General features: G+C 43.7%; 1 long non-coding RNA gene across 1 annotated transcript in view; it reads right to left on the bottom strand.

The window, feature by feature from the left end:
- Window positions 1-22,820, bottom strand: part of LOC122705126 — a 37,217-nt gene extending 14,397 nt beyond the window's left edge. The window contains exon 1 of the long non-coding RNA XR_006344042.1: window positions 22,702-22,820. This is a non-coding gene — a long non-coding RNA (uncharacterized LOC122705126). The remainder of the gene's footprint in view (window positions 1-22,701) is intronic.
- Window positions 22,821-24,525: the final 1,705 nt, after the last annotated feature.

Raw genomic sequence — 24,525 nt, 5'->3', positions numbered from 1 at the left:
CCAAGGATGGAGCACTCTCCATCTGGATCACTGCAGGTAAACACGTCACAGGGAAAAGGGAGCACGGTGACTCACACCCAGGCTCTGCCACGTCAGTCTGGGAGTGACACACATCACTTCCACTCACATCTCATTGGCTAAAGCAAATCATTTGAACATATCTAACTTCAAAGGCAGTGGAAAAGTACAATCCTACCATGTGTCCACAAGCTGGCAACTTGGATGAACAGCATTAATGAATACGAGACCAGAGGGAAGCAGAAAGACTGATCAGGAGGCTTTCACAGTAATCCAGGCCAGAGAGAACAGCTTATAACAGGCAGCAGCAAGAGAGGTGTTAGGAAATAGATGCAGAAGACATTTTGAAAGCAGAGACAACAAAATCTGCTGATGGATTGGATGTGGAGTAATCATAACCACCTCACCGTGGATTTCTTTTGGTGCAGATTAAATGAGATGATTTATGTGAAATTCTTGCACAATGCCAGATGCATTGTAAACCTCCATGATGGTGATTATTATTGTCGTATTTATAGATTGAAGAGGTACTTATGATAACAGAACAGAGCAGCTTAATTTTGGACCATCCTACTTTCCAAGGTATATGGGTGCTTTACTGGTACACCACTATTCACACAAACATGCATACAAAGATATTTTCTAAAAATAATCATAGTAGTTATTACCAACTTGACTTTAAATCATCTTCACCTCTGAGGAAACTCTCTAATAATGAACTAATTTTCCGAGTAACTACAGAGAGGCTTTCCTTCACAGAGATACACATTTGGGACCCAGAAAGTAACCTCCATAAAAGTCAGGAAGCGCCCAGTCTTTCTGCTTAGATGTTGTAGATTAATAGTCATTCGATTTGGGAATGTGAAATGAACTGATAAGAAAAGCTGTTCGTACCAATGACATTCAGGAATGAAAACTGACAGATCACCTGCTTTAGAAGACTTGATTCTTCAGATTTTATGGGGGGTGGAGGAAACTTTAGTGCCATTTGCTCTCTTATGGCTTACATTAAACAATTTAATATATAACATGAGGGAGAGAACATGATATAAACAATATATCCAGGAGGAAAAATAAATGACCTCAGTCCCAAGAGGCACTGTTATGCACTGGTACTATTCATGTACATTATAAGGAATGATGTATCAGTTTTACTTCTAATCAGTATCTAAATATATCACCGTCGGTTCCTGGAGTGCATTACACTATCTCGCAATGCATGCTCACATTCTGCATTAATGTGGAAAGTATCCATCCGTTATCAGGCAGAACTTAATTCTATATTGAAAAATGAGGTGTCTGCTTGGTACACTTCTATTTTAAGGTTTAAAGTCATTGAGAAACCAAATCTAAAATAGAACCTTTGAACCAAACTATGCATTGGTGTTGAGAGATTATAGTTTGTTGGGTGTCTGACTCGGAGGCATCACCTATGTTTTGGGGGCCTCTGGTTTCTACTCCTGCTTGGGAGCATCTAACCCAATGATGCTGTGAAAGCCTTTTAAAAATATTCTTAGAACAAGCTTTTAAATAACAATACATGTGGCAGGCTATGCTTAGTCGCTCAGTCATGTCTGACTCTTTGCGATCCCATGGACTGTAGCCCGCCAGGCTTCTCTGTCCATGGGGATTCTCCAGGCGAGAATACTGAAGTGGGTTTCCATGTCCTCCTCCAGGGGTCTTCCCAACCCAGGAATCGAACCCAGGTCTCCCACATTGCAGGCAGATTCTTTACTGTCTGATCCACCAGGGAAGCCCAAGAATACTGGAGTGGGTAGCTGTTCCCTTCTCCAGGGGATCTTCCAACACAGGAATCAAACCCAGGTCTCCTGCACTGTAGGTGGGTTCTTTACCAGCTGAGCTACCAGGGAAGCCCATACATGTGGCTATCCCTGAGTTAACTGTACCTGTAAACAAACAAAATATCCCACGAATGTCACAATTTCAGCTCCTAAATTATAACTGCTTCCTGCCTATTCATGCAGCCTGAATTGAGATTCAAAAACTATGTTCACCAACATAGGTAAGATAAAAAGGACTGGTTGTTGCAGTGTTGTAAAAATGTAATTTAAATATTGCAACACACCAAGCAATGAGTCCCATGGGATAAAAAAATAAAAGCAGACTCAGCCAGACCACCTGCTCAGGCCACCATGGATATTGCATAAAGTGGATATGATGGATTTACTGAGCATCTTCTAAGTGCCTTTGACAGTGTCAGGTACCATGTGAAATAAAAATGCATGTAACTATTTCTGTCCTCAAACTCCTCAAAACAATTGAGGGTACAAATGATGGAAATGCAACTTGATCTAATGTTAAGTAAAACACAGAAAAAGTGGAGGACAGTGGGAATTTCTTGGCTCATCTGACTCAGTTATGGAGCCAGCGTGGCCCTAGCCTGAGGAACATGGGGCTGAAATGCTCAAGCGCTTGGTTTTCATGTCTTGCTCCTGGGCTTCTCTCCATGCGTCAGCATCATCCCTTCAGTCTGGGTTTTCCAGGAAACGCGACTCTGACAACCTCCAGATTCACATCTTGATCACTTCCCACTTCGGCACCAGAAAAAAAAAGGACACTTCCCCGCCGGCGGTAGGAAGTGGTGCGTGTTTCCATGGTGTAAATGCTACCACCCTACCCAGCTTCAAGTCAACACCCTCAGGTCATCGATGGAGTGCAGGGAAAAGGTGCTCTCCGGAGCCTGGCTGAGCAGGTGGGAGCCCCCTCCAGCCACCACCAACTCAACCACACTGCACACCCCTCTCTGTATGCATCTATAGAAACCCAGCTAGATCTGGTCCCTGCTCTCAAGGGATATTTCAGAGAAGACAGAAAAGGAAGGAAATAATTACAGAACAGTATGGTAATTGCTGTAATACAGGCACATACAAGATACAGCGATGGCCCCAAGCAAGGGTGAGCCCTCTGCCTGGGCTAGAGTGGGACCCTCAGAGGAAGCTTCCAAGGAGAGATGCCTTTATGACTGAGAGTTTACCACTTCAGTTCAGTTCAGTTGCTCAGTCAAGTCTGACTCTTTGCAACCCCATGGACTGCAGCACACTAGGCTTCCCTGTCCATCACCAACTCCCAGAGCTGGCTCAAACTCATGTCCATGGAGTTGGTGATGCCATCCAACCATCTCATCCTCTGTTGCTCCCTTCTCCTGCCTTCAATCTTTCCCACTATCAGGGTCTTTCCCAATTAGTCAGTTCGCATCAGGTGGCCAAAGTATTGGAGCTTCAACTTCAGCATCAGCCCTTCCAATGAATATTCAGGACTGATTTCCTTCAGGATGGACTGGATCTCCTTGCCATTGAAGGGACTCTCAAGAGTCTTCTCCAACATCACAGTTCAAAAGCATCAATTCTTCAACACTCAGCTTTCTTTATGATCCAACTCACATCCATACATAACTACTGGAAAAACCATAGCTTTGACTAGATGGACCTTTGTTGGCAAAGTAATGTGCTTTTCAATGTGCTGTCTAGGTTGGTCATAGCTTTACTTCCAAGGAATAAGCATCTTTTAATTTCATGGCTGCAGTCAAAATCTTCAGTGATTTTGGAGTCCAAGAAAATTAAGTCTCTTACTGTTTCCATTGTTTTCCCATCTATTTGTCATGAAGTGATAAGATCTGATACCATGATCTTAGCTTTTTTAATATTGAGCTTCAAGCCAACTTCTTCACTCTCCTCTTTCACCTTCATCAAGAGACTCTTTAGTTCCTCTTCACTTTCTACCATAAGGGTGGTGTCATCTGCATATCTGAGGTTATGGACATCTCTCCCTGCAATCTTGATTCCAGCTTGTGCTTCATCCAACCCAACCCTTCACATAGTGTACTCTGCTGCTGTGCTGCTAAGTCACTTCAGTCGTGTCCGACTCTGTGCGACTCCATAGAAGGCAGCCCACCAGGCTCCCCCGTCCCTCGGATTCTCCAGGCAAGAACACTGGAGTGGGTTGCCATTTCCTTCTCCAATGCATGAAAGCGAAAAGTGAAAGTGAAGTCACTCAGTCGTGTCCGACTCTTAGCAACCCCATGGACTGCAGCCTACCAGGCTCCTCCATCCATGGGATTTTCCAGGCAAGAGTACTGGAGTGGGGTGCCATTGCCTTCTCTGAGTGTATTCTGCATATAAGTTAAATAAGCAGGGTGACAATACACAACCTTGATGTACTCCTTTCCCAATTTTGAACCAGTTTGTTTTTCCATGTCTGGTTCTAACTGTTGCTTCTTGACCTGCACAGATTTCTCAGGAGGCAAGTAAGGTGGTCTGGTATTCCCATCTCTCTTTTTTTCTTTTTACTGGAGTGGGTTGCCATTTCCTTCTCCAAGGGATCTTCCCAACCCAGGGATCAAACTCAGGTCTCCCACATTGCAGGCAGACGCTTTACCATCTGCCCCACCAGAGAAGCCCCTGGTTTTCCCATCTCTTTAAGAATCTTCCACAGTTTGTTGTGATCCACACAGTCAAAGGCTTTAGCATAGTCAATGAAGCAGAAGTAGATGTTTTTATGGAATTGTCTTGCTTTCTCTATGATCCAACAGATGTTGGCAATTTGATCTCTGGTTCCTCTGCCTTTTCTACCATTTATATGTGTGGAGGGAGAGGGAGGGCATGCACAGGAGTGCACAAAGACCCACAGGAATGCAATAGAAGGGGTGAAGGAAGTGTGGGGGCAATTGGAAGAGAAGTACAAGCTGAGAAACAAAGGTGAGGCTAGAGGGTGTGGGGAGTAAACCAGAGACGATTTCATGAAGACTTTGGATGCCTTTTAAGGATTCTGGGTTTTTAGCCTATCAGTGGTCTTCAACCTATTTCTAAGTAGGGGAAACCCTTTCATTATTAAATGTTAGGTGTGATCTCAACTTAAAAAAATTAATATCTTATGTTCTTAGTGCATACTCATTGTAATAAAAATAAAATAACTTGGAAATTTCCTAATGCTCCAGTGGTTAGGACTCTGCACTTCTACTGCAGGAGGCACAGGTTTGATCCCTGGTCTGGGGAACTAAGATCCCACATGCTGGGTGGCAGGGCCAAAAGAAAAAAAAAAAAAAAAGTATATCTGAATCACTTTCAAACAGCACTGGAAGCAAGCTGATCTATAAGAAGCTGTAGACGTGTATAAAACGCAGGGGCAGGGGGAAAGAAAACAGAGAAAGGAGAGAATTTCTGAAAGGCCAAGTCTGATAAGAACAAATATGTCATTTATAAATAAACACATCTATGTTACTTTTGCTGAGAATATGAGTTTGTGAACTGGTGGTGCTCTGAGGGTTAAAATTTGGTATAGAAAGAAAGTGAAAGAAAGTGAAGTCACTCAGTCGTATCCGCCTCTTTGCGACCCCATAGACTGTAGCCTACCAGGCTTCTCTGTCCATGGGATTTTCCAGGCAAGAGTACCAGAGTGGGTTGCCATTTCCTTCTCCAGGGCATCTTTCCGACCCAGGGACTGAACCAAGTTCTCCCACATTGCAGGCAGACACTTTACCCTCTGAACCACCAGGGTTTGGTATACACTATAGCATATTTGAGAGAGTTCATATTACTTTGATTCTTAAATCATTGTTTCCTGAAATAACTTCAAATTAAATTTGCAAGTATAGTATAAAGTACATCCATGGATACTTTACACAGATTTGCCTATTGTTGATATTTTGCCCTGTCTGCTTTATCATTTGTGTTCTCACTCTTGCTCTTTTAAAAAGTATGTACTTATGTATATGTGTAAGCATCTGAGTATACTTATTTTTCTGAAACATTTGAGAATATGTTACACGCATCATGGCTATTTACCCCTGAACACCTCAGGATATATCTCCTAAGAATAAAAGTATGCATTCAATGCTATAATTACAGTATAGTTATCAAGTTCAGTAAATTTAACATCTTGTAATACTTATGCTTCTGCCCTAATTCCAGTTTTGTTAGTTATCCCCAAACTGTCATTTATAGCATTCTACCCCCTGCAATATAGGATCCAGTCTAGGACCACATGTGATGTCTTCCCATCCCTCATTTGTGATATGAATTTTGATCTCCAAAGTGTTTTCAATTTCTCCAGTCTATGTACAGTTGTTGTTTTTTACATTGCTATTAATAAGCAATCTCAGGGAAGACATTTTTAGGTTAAGCAAAGATGATGAGTTTTCAGCTTTAGGACTCCTTCCATTGTCACCAATAAGTACTTGACATTCCATTATAGGCAAAAGCCCTCTCTTCTCCTCCATAGTTTTCTTTAGTATTTATCTCTTTATTATCAGTATGGAATCATGGATTGCTTTTTCTTCACTGCTTTATAATTAATCTACTGCCTTTAACTTTGTGCTCTGGTGTTCAGTTGCTAAGTCAACCCCATGGACTGTAGCCCACCAAGCTCCTCTGTCCATGGGTTTTCCAGGCAAGAATACTGGGGTGGGTTACCATTTCCTTCTCCAGGGGATCTTCCTGACCCAGGGATCAAACCCACGTCTCCTGCTTGGCAAGCAGATTCTTTACCACTGTGCCACCTGGGAAGCCCTTTAACTTTAATGCTCAGATTACCTCTGATTTGACCATTGGAAATCCCTTCAAAGTGACTTCTGTGTCCCAGTGATCTACCCCATTGGGTTTCAGGGTTTGTTTTTTTTTAGCATTTTCATACTTTCTGATGTGACAAGATATATCAAGTTAACCCATAGCTTACCCTGCTCCAGCCTTGGCATCAGCCATTTCCCCAAGGATCCCTGGTTCCTTTTTTTGGAGAATGGCATTAGAGACCAAATTTGGGTACCAGGTGTGCTCACTGCTATTAATACTAGAGTGTCCTTACTTGTTGGTCTTTTCAGTGGAAAAAGGAAATACACATGTATGTATCCCTAGAGAACACACACACAATTGTGAATCCATACCATGTGTCAAATCCAAATCCATCCCCACAGGTTCCTTTCCTGACTTCCTTATTCCACATTTGTAGCTCTCCTATTACACAGTGACAATACTTGTTCCCACCAATATACATTAATGCACTTATTACTCAATTCTATACTAAATCTAAAAGGGTTTCAGAAGGGCTTCTCCCAAAAAACAAACCTACTAGAAAGAGTTCAGGACATGTTTGCTGTTCTCTCCATCTCCCCAGCCCTCCAAGACTGTGTGTATTTAGTCCAATACCCTGTGTTCATAAATAACTTCAATCAGTTATCCCCCCCCCATTTATTGTGGTCATATCATTCATTTGAAATACACCTGGGTTCATTTGCTTCAGTTTTCATCATTTCAGGATGCTTTTTCACTTTGCATCATTGCTGATTTATTTTGTTCTTTGAATAAGTAGAACACTAACGTGCTTTCAAAATTCAAAATAGTATGAAAAGGCACACTCAGAAAAGTTTACAATGTGTTTCACTCCTGTTTTTAAATGAATGTCATTCTTTTTCTGTAAAGAAATCATCAAATGGAGGGAAGAAGGTAAAAAGGACTAATGCAACAGCCTTACAGCAATGAGGAACAGAAATGAGGAGGATTTCCTACGATTAGGAGTTATCTCCGGACCAAGCTCCACCATCAACATTTGGGGGCGGGGGGTGGATATAAAAATGTGTAAAGATTTGAGGACAAGTCTCAGTTTTCAGACTGGAGTGCCCAGTAGGATGGAGGTTAACCTCTGGGGGACAAGCTTACAGGAAAAGAAACAGGTTTGGACAGAAAGACAATGAATTCCGGTCTTGATAGGTACTGTGTTCTGGCCCAGCTCATCTTCTGGAAAGCCAGAAGAAGCAGAACTAAATGAAAGGGCAAGCAAAAGCAGCAGGAAACATGGGAAGGGCAAATGAAAGCTGCACAGCAAGGAACCTTAAAACCCTCTTAAAATTACTTGTCTTTATGGACCGCCCCATTGTTGTTCAGTCACTAAGTTGTGTCCGACTCTGTGACCCCATGGACTGCAGCATGGCAGGCTTCCCTGTCCTTCACTATCTCCTGAAGTTTGCTCAAACTTCTGTCCATTAGGTTAGTGATGCCATCCAGCCATCTTATCCTCTGTCGCCCTCTTCTTCTCCTGCCCTCAATCTTTCGTAGCATCAAGGTCTTTTCCAATGAGTTGGCTCTTCGCGTCAGGTGGCCAAACTATTGGAGCTTCAGCATCTGTCCTTCCAATGAATATTCATGATTCATTTCCTTTAGGATTGGCTGGTTGGATCTCCTTGAAGTCCAAGGGACTCTGAAGAGCATTACCATAGCCATAAACACATCCTCCCAAAGCCTGGGGTCCTTTTGCTCCATCAGCCCCTAAGTAGGTCAGAGTACATGGTTTAGTGGCTCTGGAATCAGAGAGATCTTCCCTCAGACTCTAGCTCCACCACTTCCTAGCTGGGGGACCTTGTACAAGTCAGCTAATCCTTCTAAGCTTCAGTTCCTTTCCTGCAAGACAGAGAGAGTGATGCATCACGTATGCCTCGCAGTGTCGTGGAGATTATGGGATAATTTAAAACAAGTGCTCAGTACAATGGCTGACTCAAAGAAGGCATTTTCTCTTTTTTTCCTTTAATCTCAGGTAATCAAGATGCTGTCTCCCTCACCCTCTAATATAAGCTACACAATACCCCACTGCTGTGGCTCTCAGCCTTGGCCACACATAAAAATCACCTGGGGAGCTTTTTAAAAAAAAAATACCAAGACTCGGCCTCACCGCCCAGAGAGTCAGACTTAATCGGTTTGGGGTGGAATTCAGCATTGGTGTGTGTGTGTGTGTGTGTGCATGTGTTTTTAAAGCTCCAAGGTGATTTTAAGCAGAGTTCAGCACCACTGCTTTCCTCACACACTAAATCTGAAGAAGGGCTCTCCTAGGCTGTACTCCCTCTTGACCCTTCTGACAGCACTTCAGAAGAGAAATAGATTGCTTAAATTGTTCTCTTTTTATCCCAAACATCCAAAGCATATAGCAATATGTTATTCTCCAGGAACCTCTTTTCTGAGAAACATAAATACCACCTTCCCCACAGGAAGAAAGGAATGTTCCTCCCCACCCAAAAGAAACCTGCTCCTTTCTCACCCACCCAGGCGGACTAGAAAGCAAAGCACACTGGAGCTTGGTCAGCGCAAACTCTGCCCAGAGGAGAAGAGCCAGGAAGGGGCAGTCTTTCCACGGACCCAGGCCAAGCAGTCCTGACCAGCTGAGGGACCCGGAGCCTGGGAGCTCCCGGAGGGCAATGCCATTTCTGCTCATCGCACAAATCATGTTTAATGAGTGTTGGCTGCTCTCAGGAAGCACGAGAACCACCACACGGCACTTACGCCACCCACGTCCACCAAACCGATGTGTACATGGGCTGAAAGTCAATTCCTCAGTCACTTCAGGGTTTACTTTGAAAACTCTGGTCTGGAGGAGGAAAGGGAATCAGTCACTACAAGCAAAGGTAGAATGCTCCTGGATGGCTAGGTCCCCCGAGACTCTCTAGGGTGGACGGATACCTATCACCAGTTGCTGCCTTCGAAACAGGAAAGAGAAACCTTTCTGAGAACAGGAAGTAGCTCCATGGTCAATTTAATTTTTATTTTGCAAATCTTTATCTAATCTGTTTGATTTCTGTTTACCAGTTTAGGAGTATTTTGATAAGGGGATTTCAAGCCCTACATTCCCTTTGACCTGGACTCTCCAAATCACAGCCAGTAATGAGGCTTTCTGTCTTAAGTCACACAGCTGCCCCTCAGGGACCCTGAAGCCTATAGATCTTCGATGTAAAATGGACTGGTGCGTCAACAAAGGTGTTGGGCAGAACACCTAAAAGAATAGTGTTTAGAATGTGGGTCCTCAATGCTTAATTCTGAGCTATACATCTTGAAAATACTGGTGGGCTACTGAACCTGGGCAGCCCAGCCCAGGGTATCTGGCCATTCTTGATGTTACATGCAGCCCAGTCTAAATGTATCTTCACAGAAGCAGGGGCCTAATGACCAGATGTCCAGCACAGATAGAACCTTGGGACACCCACTCAGTCTGAGCCATGACCATTATACCTGCGCAACCTCTAACAGCCAGGGACTCATATTCCTTGGCAATCCAAAGACAGCTGGAGCAATTCCACCACTCAAACCCCCTCTCTACCCCACACCTCTTCTTCTGAACCCTGCTTAGAGTGGTGGGAAGCTGTAACCTTTGGCTAAAAAACATTTCTTTTATTCCCATCAGGCGTCAGAAAGACCCTAGAGTACCAAATGAAGAATAAGAAAGCAACAAATAAATGGAAAGAAAAACAGGCAACTAAGAGTTTGGCCATCTTGGATATGAACAAGAAATTAAAACTCTTCTGCAAATGTACCCTTATTTACCACTTGTCTGTAACTCCCTTTAAGATAATTTATTTCATGCAAAGGGACATTGAGTGTGTACCTTGGTTTCAGCTGTACGTCTGGGGTTGAGTTGCCCAAGCTCAGAAAACATTTGACTCAAGAATGCACAGACCTGCAGTTGCCAGCTGGAGTTCTCTTCAAGAAACCCATAATCCAGAGGCTGCTACTAAAAAACGCTTCAAATCCACATCTCAATCAAACTCAAGTCTTGCAAATTAATGTGCTCAATGACAAAAGCAGGCCCTTGTTGCTTTTTTAAGTGAATGTAGCAGCTTGTTTACAAGGATAATGACTATTAGAAATTGACTATTAATTGATTGATTCTCACTGGTGACATTTGAAGTATTATTTGTGTATATTGATGACAAATATGAATAGATCCTCCCCCTATCAATTAGGTGTAAGATTTGTAATTGATTGTAATAACTGATTGTAATTGCAATCAGTTGGGTGTAAGATTCCAGATACAGCCCATACCCAAGGAGAAGAGACAACATATGGCTGTGAATAAAAGGAGGGGCATTATTAGGGTCCATCTCAAAGACTGGGTGCCTTCTCTTTCCAGCTGGGAATCACAAAGGATTTCAGATTCCTGATGCCAGTTATAAGGGTTATAAAGAAATCTTGCCATTTGCCTCAAATAACCTTTCATGTAAGACAGCGGGCAGAGTGCCCGCCACAGAACATCACCCAATCCTGAGCTCGTTGGTCAGCTCCCCTTTCTGCAGAATGTTCCTCGCTTCTCCTCCAACATAAATGAACCAAGCCTGTGTCCCAGATCCTCAAAGTATCGAGTATATTTGGCAAACACATTTGAGCTGAGGTATTTGTGTAAATGAGGCTTACAACGTTATCCTTCATAGGAGACACTTTTGGATGTTAACTGAAGTCTCTGGTGATAGCACGTCCCAGGGAAGCTGTTTGGAAGAAACTCTGGAATGCTGAAAGGGACCTGAGAGATCAGATTCTAATTTGCTTGCTTTATAGCAGAGAAGAAAACTGAGGCCCAGGGGGGACATGACCACAGACCTTCCCAAGTTCACATAGGCAGATTTGCAGAGACCTTTACAGTCAATTTTCCTCATTCTCTCAAATGAATAAATGGGAAAGCTCTTTGACACTCCAAAATTGGATCTCTGGGTTGCAGTGTTAGAAGCAGAGTCGGGGAAAAGCCATCAGTAACAGACCTAAGGCTTAATGCTAATTATATGCCTTTCAACACCTCTTGGCATATTTTGGTAGTTCCAAAGACTATGCCACCCAGTTCTTCTCAATTCTCCTCCTCCACCCACCACTGCATCCACCCCTCTCTCCTCAGTCCCCAACAAAGCAAAAGAAGAGACCACCACCGGCATCTACCCCAAAGATGGCTGTCCTCCGAGGATAACATCCAGGGACGAGAGTGAGATCTGAGTGCCAGAGCTAGGGTGTCTGGGCCTTCAGACAGGCTTCACAAGACCCTGTGAACCAGACTGTCTTTCGAAGTCAGGATTCCCTCTTTGACTTCATCTCTTTGCAAATGTCATCATTATCTAACACTTGGGCAAAACACAGATATTCCTGTTACACAAGCCGATTAAGCAACTTCATCAGAAAGAAAGCAAATCTTCAAGAGACCCCGGCAGAAGGCTCACAGCCTGCTGGAATGTGGACCACCACATTCAACACAGCATCAGAGAACCCCGTTCTGTGGTTGTGCTCTGAAAATTCAGACTTCTTGGTCTGTCTCACCAGGGCCAAGGGAAGTGCAGCTACCTTTAAAGACAAAGGAGTCACTTGGTTTCACAAGGCACATGCTTCTCGATACTGTGCTATTTCTTGGACTTGAGTTGCATAATGTTTTTTTTGAGCCTTTGAAAAGGAAGCAAAATCCAAGTTTTATGGATAGGTCTCAGTGTGCATGCAGGCAGACTCAGTCAGCCTGTTAATGGTACCTGTTCATTTCCCTTTTTTGCCCCCCAGCAAGACGAGGTATTTACTCTTCTGCTAGAAGACATGCCCCTAGGTCAGACATCTCCCACTTACATTTTTCTCATCAAAGACCAAGAGAAGACCAGGCAGCATTTACACAGAGAGGACCTCAAAGATCCAACTGAACTGGGCCTCAGGGAGGGCTCTAGGGGTGTGGAACAGAGGAAACGCTCCTCACAGGGAGGTTCCACACCACCCAGAGTCTGGGCTGCTCTCCACACAAACAAGGAGAACTCCAAGGTTGCACAGGCACATTTAAGCCAGATGGTGCGCACAGGTGTGAGGCTCCCCTCCTAAAGGTCGGACACCATGGTTTAGATAATAAAAAATCTGTGATATTAGAAATTTCCCTAGAGGGGTTTTTTCATTCCCTGACTCTCTTACTTAATAGCTTACCTGTCCCACAGGAAAGCTATGACCCATTCTTCACTTATTTAAAAACTGTATTGAATGTCTACTCTCCTCTCCCAGACAGAAGAACATGCCGGGTATTATTTTATTACTTTACTGGTGGAAAAATCACAATGAAGACTTCCAGTCTAGGCAGCAATCTAGGACCATATAGGTGCAGAAATATTAACATGCTCCTCTTCCTTGCGAATTTTTCACTGAAGCTCAGTGTCTACACATGAAGGGCACAAATCCTAAGTACATAACTCAATGAATTTTTATCAGCTCAATACTCTGATGTGACCAACACCCAGATCAAGAAACAGCACATCACCAGCAGCCCAGAAACTGACTTTGCATGTCCGTCCAGTCACTGCCCCCCATGAAAAGTATCCACTATCCTGACTCCTGGCTGTTGTTGTTGAGTCACTCAGTCATGTCCAACTCTTTGTGACACCATGGACTTTAGCCCACCAGGCTCCTCTGCCCATGGAATTTTCCAGGCAAGATTACTGGAGTGGGTTGCCATTTCCTCCTCCCATATCATAAATAAGTTTTGCCTGTTTTAAACATCACGTAAGTAGAAGCAGTGAAGGTACATTTTTGCGTCTGGCTTCCTGTGCTAATATTTTGTTTGTGACAGTCAATCTTGTTGTTTCATGTATTTATGGTTTGCTCATCCTCATCACTATACAATGCATTATGTGATTATACCACCATGAATTTATCCATCTTACTGTTGATGAGCATTAGAGTTGTGTCCAGCATTACATATAATGTTGCTATAGACATTCTTTTATGTGTCTTCTGGTCAACATGTATATTATTTCTCTTGGCTATATTCCTAGGGGTGGTGCTATGTTCTCTTAAATAATAAAGATCTGAAATAGATTTGAGAGCTATATTTTAGGTTAGATTCTTGCTGCTGGTAGTACAGACGGCTCCTCCATGATCAAACCAGTTTCTTCTCAACTCTTCCTTTCTAAGTTGGTACCAAGATATGATTCTGACACCTAGAGCAAGTTTGGGTGATGACTTCTATCCTGACAGAGAAAGTCATTCAAGATTCAGATCAAGGTTGTTGAGTTGGTCAGCAAAAAGCCACCTGGAAAGTAACTACAACATGCCCTGGGGCAGATCTGCACAGGAAACCTACTCACTGAGAGCTTCTGAAATCACCACCACTGCCCTCCAGGCCCTGTTTCCAGATCTTCCTGCTCCTTCTCAGTTCAGACTCTTTTTGTGCCTGTGAATTTCTGGCTTGCTCTAGAAAGGCTGCCAGTGCCTTGTCATGAGCCCCAGAGACCAACCACTGGCCTCCTAAGTGCACCACTACGGCTAGGATGGCAGGATTCACCTGATGTCCATGTGCCCAACACTAACTTGGCATATTCCAAAGAGTGAGATAGACTTGGTCCCTCTGCCAGTACTCAATCGAGCTCCCCATGCACCACACCCCCAGAAACAGCCAGTAAGATTTGAGATTTCCTGCATAGAACTGGCCAGAATTACCAATAACTGAGTTCTCCAAAAGCCCCAGCTTCTGGACAGGTATTTCCACTTATGTTGTCTCATCAGTAATCCCATCATGCCCCTCCACCTCAGTGCAGCAGGCATTGCTGCAGGTTCTATTTTAGATTCTGTTCTATTAGAGGTTGCTACAGGTTACACTGTCATAAAGCTAACACACGGTAGGGCAAGTTTTTCAAATAGGATCCAAACCTAGCGGTTTTTCGAGTACAACTGGAACCTCAAATATTTTACTAGTAGTCTTAAATAAAGGATAATCAAAAAATCAACAAAGGTAGTTAGTGGAAGGAACATGGAAATAAGAATTAGGAGATCAGAGTATAGTTCTGTTCCAATTTCCAGTTTATAATTCCATTCTAAGTGGTTGTAAACTGGGGGGGTGGGGGGCAGGGGGGTGATCCAGGGAAGGTCACTTCAGTTTTCAGAATAACAGTGTCTTTAACTGAAAATGAAAGGGGCATGCGTTATCCACAGACCACACCTCCATGAGAGCAGGGATTATGTCATTTTTCTCCTGACCACAGTGTCACCAGCCCCTACCATGGTGTCTGGCCCATAGTAGGCATGCAATACATGTGAAGTAAATGGATGAATAAATTCATGGGAATCCATGTCAGGCTCTCTTACAAGCTTTTTCAAAATGCACATGCCAAGGCCCCACTCCATAAATGCTGGTAGGAGGGGCCCAATCCTTTTTTTTTTAAAGGGGAAAAAAAAAACCTCTCTAGGTAGTTCTGATTCACTCATAGTATGAAATTACTTACAACTATAAGGTTCTATTATTCTATTAACTCAGCTGTATAAATAATCCTTTACTAAGTTCAGCATGAATTTATTTAATTTTATATAGTTCCCTCTTAATTAGGACAAATAGGTAGTGCACTCTCTAGATTTCTTCAGATCTCTGAGAAGTTTGTCCAACTTTTTCCATCTGAAATCAATGAACCCCAATCTTTCCCTTTCACTGCTATATTCTTCTCCCAATTGTTTTGAAGTCTGTTTTTTCCTAGAATTACCCCAGTTGGATTGAGAACATCAAATCTATTAATATAAAAATGTAACGTGAAAGTGAAAGTCGCTCAGTTGGGTCCAACTCTTTGCGACCCATGGACTGTATAGTTCATAGAATTCTCTAGGCCAGAATACGGGAGTGGGTAGCCATTTCCTTCTCCAGGGGCTCTTCCCAACCCAGGGATTGAACTCAGGTCTCCTTCATTGCAGGGGGATTCTTTACCAGCTGACCCACCAGGGAGGCCCATAAAGATATAATATCTGAATAAATAAGAAAAAATAATTTCTTATTTGGATAGAATTCCTACATGCTGGTTCACAAGTGTTTCTCTTTTTCTCTTATCTTCACCTAAAGTTCAGTTAGAAGGAATAACTGAGAAATTCGTCTTACAGACTTCTTTTAAATATCTACTGAAGGTTTTCTGTTTTTACTTAGATACATTTACATATTGTAGTATGACTGCCATTTTAGCAATATTTATTATATTACATCCTTACAGCACAATATTGTCTATACTCATTCTACTGTGCATTAGATCTCTATGGCTTGTTTACTACTTGTTGCAAGTTTGTACCTTAAACATGTGTTTTATCACTCCACCCTCACCGCCTGATAACACTGTTTACATCCACCAAAGTGTTTTTCAGAGCTGCAGCTTAAGAAACTTCCCTTTTCTGCTTACCTCTTGGAAAATATTGGCCACCCCTGCTACCAGAAGGCCTGCAATCCTGCAGCCTTGCGTTACGTTTTCTACACACCTGTGGTCAATTGCCCTGGTCAAGAAGCCTAAGCCAATAGCAGGCTACTCAGTTTTCTCCCCCACGCACTCCGATCCCCAGGCCCTCTGTGGCTTTTCCACCTGGGTGTTATTAAAAATGTGAAGAGGGCAAGAAAGAAAGTGTTCGCTGGCTCCTTTGCCAACCAGGCCCTTCCTTCCAAGGCCGCATGGCTCTCGTTTCTTTGTTTCCTCTTATGTTTAATTTTCTTTGGCCCAGGCTTTCCTCAATGGTTTTCTTTTCGCATTTTATCACCATAAATTAATTAAAATGTTTCTGGCGCTGAGTTCACATCTGATCATCTTGGCAGGATCCCCTTACACAGATGGTGAGTAGATAAAGAGCAATCCAGGCATTCAAGAACAAGAAGAACAGCCCACATAGGGAGCCGGCCTGAGAGAGGGTGAGAGGACCGGAGGGGCCATGGAGAAATGACTGCCACCAGGCTGCACTGGAAAGTTGGAGTCAGGGGTTGGGAGGCCACAAGGGACATCTTGGGACTTTTCAGAGTTCTGATTCCTTCCCCAAACTCCCTAGAATAGAGCTTAAAACCAACTAGTAGAACCAGAAGTGGTCTTTCTACCTCTGCTTCCTCTTCACCCTGCAAATGTGGTTGGCTCATGGTTCAGATGGGCTACACAGGTTGGGAGATGGTGGCACTGCAGGGGTAAAAATGTAACTCGAGAAATAGGAAGAAGCAAAGATCTCACTTGACTGAGAATCCAGGATGCATGGATCAGACCCATACTATGCAACAGCCTTGGAATATAACAAACAACAAGATAGACACAGGCCCTCTTCTCTTGGTGTGAATAATCCAGTAGGGCAGACAGACGTGAAAGGCCAGCTATATCAGGCAGTAAAGAGACCACAGACTCAGAACTTGAAGCACATATTTGTTATTGATAAGAAGTACATTGTACAGGTACTGCCCTGGTGGTCCAGTGGTTCAGACTCCACACATCCAATGCAGGGGCCATGGGTTCGAACCCTGCTCGGGGAATAAAGATGCCGCATGCCACATGGCATGGTCAAAAAATAAAAAGAACAAATTAAAATAAAAAAGAAGTACATTGTACAGACGGTATAAGTACGTCCACCACCCAGAGACTAGACCCACCATTCCCAGTGTCTGGCTGCCTTGTGACTACTCTGAGGGATGGGTGGGGGGCCTGAGAACCTTTCAGAGGAAGGCCATGGAGTTGTGACACTCAGGGGGAAAAGCGGAAACCCAGTGATGCACAGCAAGAGGAGGAGAGGCAGACCTATAGTCATAAGTAAACATTCAGAAGGCCATTCAAAATGAGATCTGAAAACACACTGAGGTTTTAACCTTTCTTTCTCTAAAATTACTGGCGCATAATGCTGTCTTATTTTTCAGGGAATGCTATCCTCATCAAAACTAACGAGCAAAATAATGAGATTGTGAAAAGTGCCACAGACGAAATAAACAGGATGCTGTGCCAAAGAATAATACAGGCTGTGACCCCTTTAGGTAGGGCCATCCAGACAGAACTCCCTGAGTGGTGACGCTTAAATGGGAAGACAGGAAGGATCCTGGGGGCCTCACACTAAACACGGAGCATGAGAACTAATACTACACAACCTGCACAGACTACAACTTGCAAAAGCCCCACTCCAGGTGGGCATCCAGAGAGAATAAGCAACGCCTGGAGCCACTGCACTCCCAGAGCCGCATCTCTGACGACTGCCGAGGCTGAGATCCGGCCATTGTTTCCGGCAGCTGGACAATGTGTTCATTGAAAATCAGTTCAGTCTGTTGTCTCCTGGAGCCAGGTGAGAAGGGCTTCCCAGTTGCTTCCATCCTCCGCACATATCATTCGCTGCAATCTTTGGCCTCCCTGCGTGCCAAGCTTAGCATTGGACACAAGCAATTGCTTCACTGAGTCCTATTTGTGAGGAGAAGAAAACCTCTCAAGAGCCCCACATGTTCCATCTCCAACTGTACCTCTGACATTTCTGGTCTTCCAGGCATCCCTGGTTCATTTTCTTCTGACCACTCAAAGTTTCTTTAGCGTTTGCACATACACATTCGTGCTACCATAACGCTTCTCTACCCTGCCTTCTCCTGCTGTTTCTATTTACTGTGGATCTAGTTCCTCCAACCACCTCTGACTTCCCAGGTGGCTCAGTGGTAAAGAACTTGCCTGCCAATGCAGGAGAATGAAAGTTCGATCCCTAGGTCAGGAAGATCCCCTGGAGGAGGAAATGGCAACCCACTCCAGTATTCTTGTCTGGAGAATGCCCACAGACAGGGATGCCTGGAGGGCTACGGTCCATGAGGTCACAGAGAGTCGGACATGACAGAGCATACACACACAGTTCCTCCAACCACCTCTGACACAACCCTATACTTCCTAGGAGTAAGAACTGAGTTGTGTATTGATTTTTTTCTAGGCACTTAGTAGATGCGTGATCAACACAATGAATTGAATTTTAAAGTTACAACAAATAAATATCTCATTTCTAAATTGTTAAGTATGAACAATTAAAGTTTGACTCTTTTTTTTTAACATCTCTGAATTTCATCTTGCAGATGAATTTTAGAAATCTCCAAAGAAAGAGAGAGTGGGCAAGAGGGAGGAGGAATGCACGTAAATCTACTATTGTTTTTACTAGTATTTTTTCTTATTATTCCAATGAGATAAGCAAAGTGTATCATTGGCAAATATAAATAATATATTTAGAGATGCACATTTTGTACGTACACACATACTGATTTCTTTGAAAAACCTTCCTGTATGAATTGTTTTTCTAGAGTATCTTGATGTGATATATTCTGAGAAGAGAACAAAAAATATTTGAAAAATTCACAGTGGCCAAGCATTCCTTGTTTTTCTGTTCTTTGTTTCAGTTCCTAGAGTCCTGTGCCCAGCTCTCCCAGCATCACTAAATTCAGAGAAACACAAGGCAGATTAAACCATGAAACAATCCATTAGAGAGCTCTGAGGCCCTGGAAGCCTCAAAGATACAGGGTCGGGAGTGCTATTATTTTTATATTAGTTTACATTTGTCTCCGATTTTGAAACAACTCAATGTTTTCCTCTTGTCCTTGCACTTGCACTTGGTCTCGCGTGGGGCTCGGCTACAGTTACCGAGCGGAGCCCGAGGGAGTTCTCGGTCAGAGACTCGGGGCCTGAGAAAAGGCTGGGTCTGCGAATCTCTTGTCCGGTGACTTTGCCCTGGAGGTGGATGGCAACCCTGGGGAAACTGGACTCCCACCTCTGATGTGTGGGCTTCAGGAGCACCTTTAAACAGCCTGGAGCTCTGCCTGTGCTAGTTAAAGGATACTTTGCAGACATGGCTGATACTGTGCATCCTCTCTCAATCGGGAGGCTGAGCTATGTTCCTTTCCTGATCACCAGCCTCACACACATGCTGTCTTTGGGATTTTAGCACATTCTCTCCCATGTTTCCCATTTTTTGTTCTTGAGGGTTCAGGAAGTAAGATCAGAGGGAAGCAGGAAAAGATCTAGTTTGCAATAGATAGTTTAAATAAAAGCAATCTTACTGTAAAATAATTAGATGTGCTATTTCATTCAAGCACACAAGAATCCCACAAGGTAAGCAGTTAGTGATCTCTTTTGGAAATTAGCAAAAGGTGACACATAAAAAGCCATTACCTTGCTGTTGTTGTAATGGTGGTTTAGTTGCTAAGTCGTATCTGACTATTGCAACCCCGTGAACTATAGCTCACCAGGTTCCCCTGTCCATGGGATTTCCCAGGCAAGAATGCTGTAGTGGGTTGCCATTTCCTGCTAGTTCACAGCAATAGTTACAGGTAAAGCTTTGAATAGGTAAAGATGAAAGCTAGTTTCATCCATCTCTGAAACTAGCAAGATCGCCACTATAATACATGACCTGATGCCGGAAGACAAAGCATGCAAACCACAATTCCAGTTTTCAAAAGGGCAAGAAAGTTGGCACTGAAGCCAAACTGTCTGTGAGCATGTCTACAGGACCCAGGCCTTCAATTCTGATCCCCATCACTCTGCCCCTACAGGACGGGGCCCATGCCTTGTCTAATTGGACTCCATCTCAAATGCACAGCTGAACTTCAAGACATTTCAAACAATTCAAAATTAATTGTTTTACCAAGGATAAGGATATCAGGTAACCATGCTTAGGCAAAAAAAAAACAAACTTTACCACATAGTCTTTTAACGTTGCTATAAATCCAGAGGCCATAATCAAATGTTGGTAAATTCTGCCTTAAGCTTCTACTGGTTCCTGTCACTCAGCTAAGACAGAAAACTGTCTTTCCACCGTTTAGACAGACAGTAGGCATCTCTATTTCATACAAACAAAATTCTCTTCAGATGCAGTCCCCGACCTGATGACATCGATATATGCCAGGAACTAGCAAGCCATTTATTTCCCCTTAAAAAAAAAAGTGTCCTTAAGTGTCCTTATTGGGCACATGGAGGTGAGAGGAGACTGGAAAACTAAACTACCAGTTCACATCTGGAAGCCAGGCCGCTGAGCCAGTTCAGCTCAGATAACTTGTCAACTGGTCATAGTCTATGAGAGCAGAAACAATGCCTTTCAACTAAAGCATTTTTCTCAGGGCAAATTCTCATGACAGTCCAAAGATGTTGGAGTCAGGTTTGCAGTTGCGGTTAGAAGGAGATGCATTAAAGCCACCCATCCCCACTTCTCAGGGTCATGTCCTAGAAACACAGTCTGGCATTTGATCTGTGTGTGCTGATAAATATTAGCGACAGCCAGCTTTGACTGCTGAGTGCAGCAGCCTCCCCACCAGGGACGAGGTGAGATGGGAAAGCGCCTGCTGTTTGCAGTGATCTGATGAAGCCCTGGCTCCCCACAACATGCAACTTTTGTCCCTATGCCTCCCCAAAGTAAGGACAGGCCTCAGCACATTAGACGTGCCCCTGAACTGAAGCTGTTTAAGAGCCTACATCTTACTCTGTGCATCCAGTGACCTGGGAACTGGGCACAAAGCCACTTGAAGGGGTAAAGGAAAATACCTCCCCTCCACTCCCCATAAAACTGCTTATAAAGAAAACAGAAGTAATTATGGGAAAAAATGCTTAAAAACCTAGAGGGCTCTATTAAATGAACCTCACATGGATTCTAGTTTAAGTTTCCAAGACTCGGGCAAGAAATATTCATGTTGAAAGCTTCTCTTATCCAAGATATTTGGTAAAGCCAGCATGGTTGTCCAGAAGTCCAAACAAACTCATCAAGTAACTAGTGGCTTCTCTTTATTTTTAATTTATTGCAAAAACTGCATTAAAATAGCAACAAAGGAAATTAGGAGAGAGAACAGTTTCCTTGCCACCATTGCAAACCATGAACTTGCTTCTTAATCTCATCTTTCCCCTTCAATTCCTTGTTTATGGGCCAGCACGATTTTTACACAGTAAATAAAATGTCTCTCTAATCTCATTGTTAAAAAAATATTTTCTGAAAAACTTTGAATGTACTAAAACCCCACAGTGATCCATCTAGCCACACTCTGGGCTACATCCCCCCAAGCTAGATCAACACTAAGCCAGTCATTTCTCAGGGCTAAAGATTCCTTATCTGTGCTAAAGCAAGCTGCCTTTAAGTAGGTATGAATAGCACCCAAAAACCCAATAATATAGAACTGAACCATAAACTGCCAACAGTGTGTGCCAGCCTCACTGGGTCTCTTCCACTTATCCCTCCAAATTCACTCTCCACCCTTCTCCACTCTGCTCTGTGCCCAGAAAGGCTGAACCTCGTGGACGTTTATCTCGGGCTCCCTTGTCCTCTGGGGTCAGCCAACAGGGGGCACCAGCAGGAGAGCAGAGGCCAAGAGGAGAGTAAAATCAAGGTATTTCTTTACCCAGCTCCCCAGCTGGTCTCCAGGTCCTTCTCCTGAAGGTCACAGCTTCCTTCCTACAGCCTCTACTCAGCCACAACTACAGCTCCCAGGGCTCTGCAATGCTCCCTCCCCTTGCACCTGCAGCCTAAAGCTGGTAGGACTTCCCCCTAGTACTGGTTCCCCTGAACTGGACCTAAACTCTGTGATTACACTCTTTTCTTGGCTCACCCTCTTGCGTGTGCTGTTGGGATCCTGACTCAAACACTGGACAATGCAGGAAGTGACCAGCTGAACCCCTGTGTCTAAAACCAATGAGGATGGGGGGAACACAGCATCCTATAGTCCCACAGCAGGAGAACTTTAGAAAATAATCAGTGAAACAGATGGGAAGTGGTAGTAAGAATCAGTCACTCAGCCGTGTCCGACTCTGCAACCCCATGGACTGTAGCCCACCAGGCTCCTCTGACCGTGGAATTCTCCAGGCAAGAATACTGGAGTGAGTAACCATTTCCTTCTCCAGAGGATCTTCCCAACCCAGAGATCAAACCTGGGTCTCCTGCCTTGCAGGCAGATTCTTTACACTCTGAACCACTAGGGAAGCCCCCAAAACAGATAGAAGTCAACATAGTCTTGTAGACTGCCTGCCACCTGCCCAAAAACTATGCTTTCTCTAGAATCTCAAGGCCACCCTGAGATGCCTGGGGCCACACCTCCCTTGAGGCATAGACTGTCAGATACCTTTGTGTTCCACCTCACATCCTCTCATCCCACCTTCGACTTCAGCTGTTGCTTTGGCAACCAGCTGCACCCAGGTGTTCCAGCAGCAACTTTACTTACCTCAGCTACACCCAGGATCACTTCTGTTCTTCCTTGGGGCATCTCTGACACAGCAGGGGTGCAAGACACTCACGTGTGCACAAATGTGAAAGTGAGGAAGTTCATCTCCTGGGACAGCTCTTGGCCTATGGAGCGGGAGAGGCAGCAGTTAAATGTTCCTGTCTTCTATCCCTTGAGTGAATAACTCTGAGGTGCACTTCACATGGCTACTCAGAGGACTCCCAGTGGGATTGGGCCCCAGTTGCATTGGTGACCATTTTAATATACTTTTGTCCTGGCTTTCCCCTCTCCCTATTTCACAATTTGAACACCTTCATCCCTTACAATACCTCACAAAATGAACTACCTACACATAAGCTCTTCTCATTGACTCTGCCTTCTAAGAAAACCCAGCCGAAGAGAGGCAGGGGGATCTCCTTGCTGCTCCATAACAGAAGAAAAGGTAGGAAATAGGAGACAAAGAATGAGGAAAATGCCTCCTAGTGCCTGTTTGAAATGCACCCCCAGATGCTTAATGGCCTGACCAGCAAACCCCAGGATTGTCAAACTATCCCAACCATATAAAAATGTTTTAAGGTAGAACCACACTCCTTACCAGCCACAGGGAATCTGCCTTTTAGGCAACACAATAACCTTAGTCCATTATTTGCTCTCCTTCAGTGAGGGGAATAAACCAAGAGAGGATATCCTTCAACCCAGCTCCCCTACCTGGAGGCAAAGTACTCTCATCCCCCAAGATATTAAGGAAATGCATCAAACTTAATTTCTACAGTTTATCTTCAGACTGCTCTATTTGCCTGATGCAAAAAGAATCATCCCCTCAGACCTTGAGATTTTTTAAAGTATTCAGCCGGTTTCCACAAATTCTCTCCAGTACAAATAATCTTTTTTTAAAAAAATTGCTTCTCTCTTCCAAAAAGTCAAGAAATGACCTCTCCAGTAGTCTTCTGGGTATGAAAGAAAATACACCGGTTGCATATATCATTAGTCCATGGTGTGGGGGAAAAGGAGAGACCACATGAAGGAAACAGGTGAATCTGGGGGAGTAAAACAAGCAGAGGGAACAGAGGGAAAATGCAGTCTAGTGGTAAGTGCTGAGAAAAAGGTTTCAGCACTCAGGAAGTTCTATGCCTCAAGATGTCAAATGGAATAACTTTAAGCAAGCCATTTTGAATTCCTTCAAGTTGGTATGATTCTTTTCAGTTCACTCACCTGTAAAATGAAAACAAATTTCACTTACTGGGGACAAAGATCAATACCAGAAGACTCCACCCATATGGATACTCCTGGGACCACAAGAAAAAAAGCTAGAAATTCAAATAGGATGAGCCAGCAGTGAGATCTCACCAACTTATCCAGTTCCAAATTAAAATAGGCCACTTGTTAGGTAGTTTTCCAAATAAACACCTTGTACAGGGGGTATGTATGGAGTTCAAATTCCTAATAATGTTGGTAGGTTATAATGAACAGGATTTCCACTTCTTACTGTCTGCTTCAAGTTTATGAGGAGCTCCCAGGAGGACACGCAATGCCCCCTCCGCCACTGCTTCTCCTCACCTTCTTTATTTCATCCAGCAATAAAGCCCCCTGCCCAAGGCCACACATGGGGCTGAGATGAACATCACAGGCCCAAACTTTGTGGAAAATAATCTTTTAGCAGCAGCATCTGGCTTCTTGGCATGATCCCCCAGCTGCTGCGCTGACAGCTCTGAAGTTGCTTTTTACTTTGTCATATGGTTCGGCTGCTAATGGGCTGTCTATTCTTGCTTGTCCTCCTCTGGGTCATTTTTCCTTTCAGACTCACATTGAGTTCCAAGAATATTG

Source organism: Cervus elaphus, chromosome 12 (assembly GCF_910594005.1).
Source record: "Cervus elaphus chromosome 12, mCerEla1.1, whole genome shotgun sequence".
Lineage (NCBI taxonomy): Eukaryota > Metazoa > Chordata > Mammalia > Artiodactyla > Cervidae > Cervus > Cervus elaphus.
This window is presented reverse-complemented; position numbering and strand designations above follow the sequence as displayed.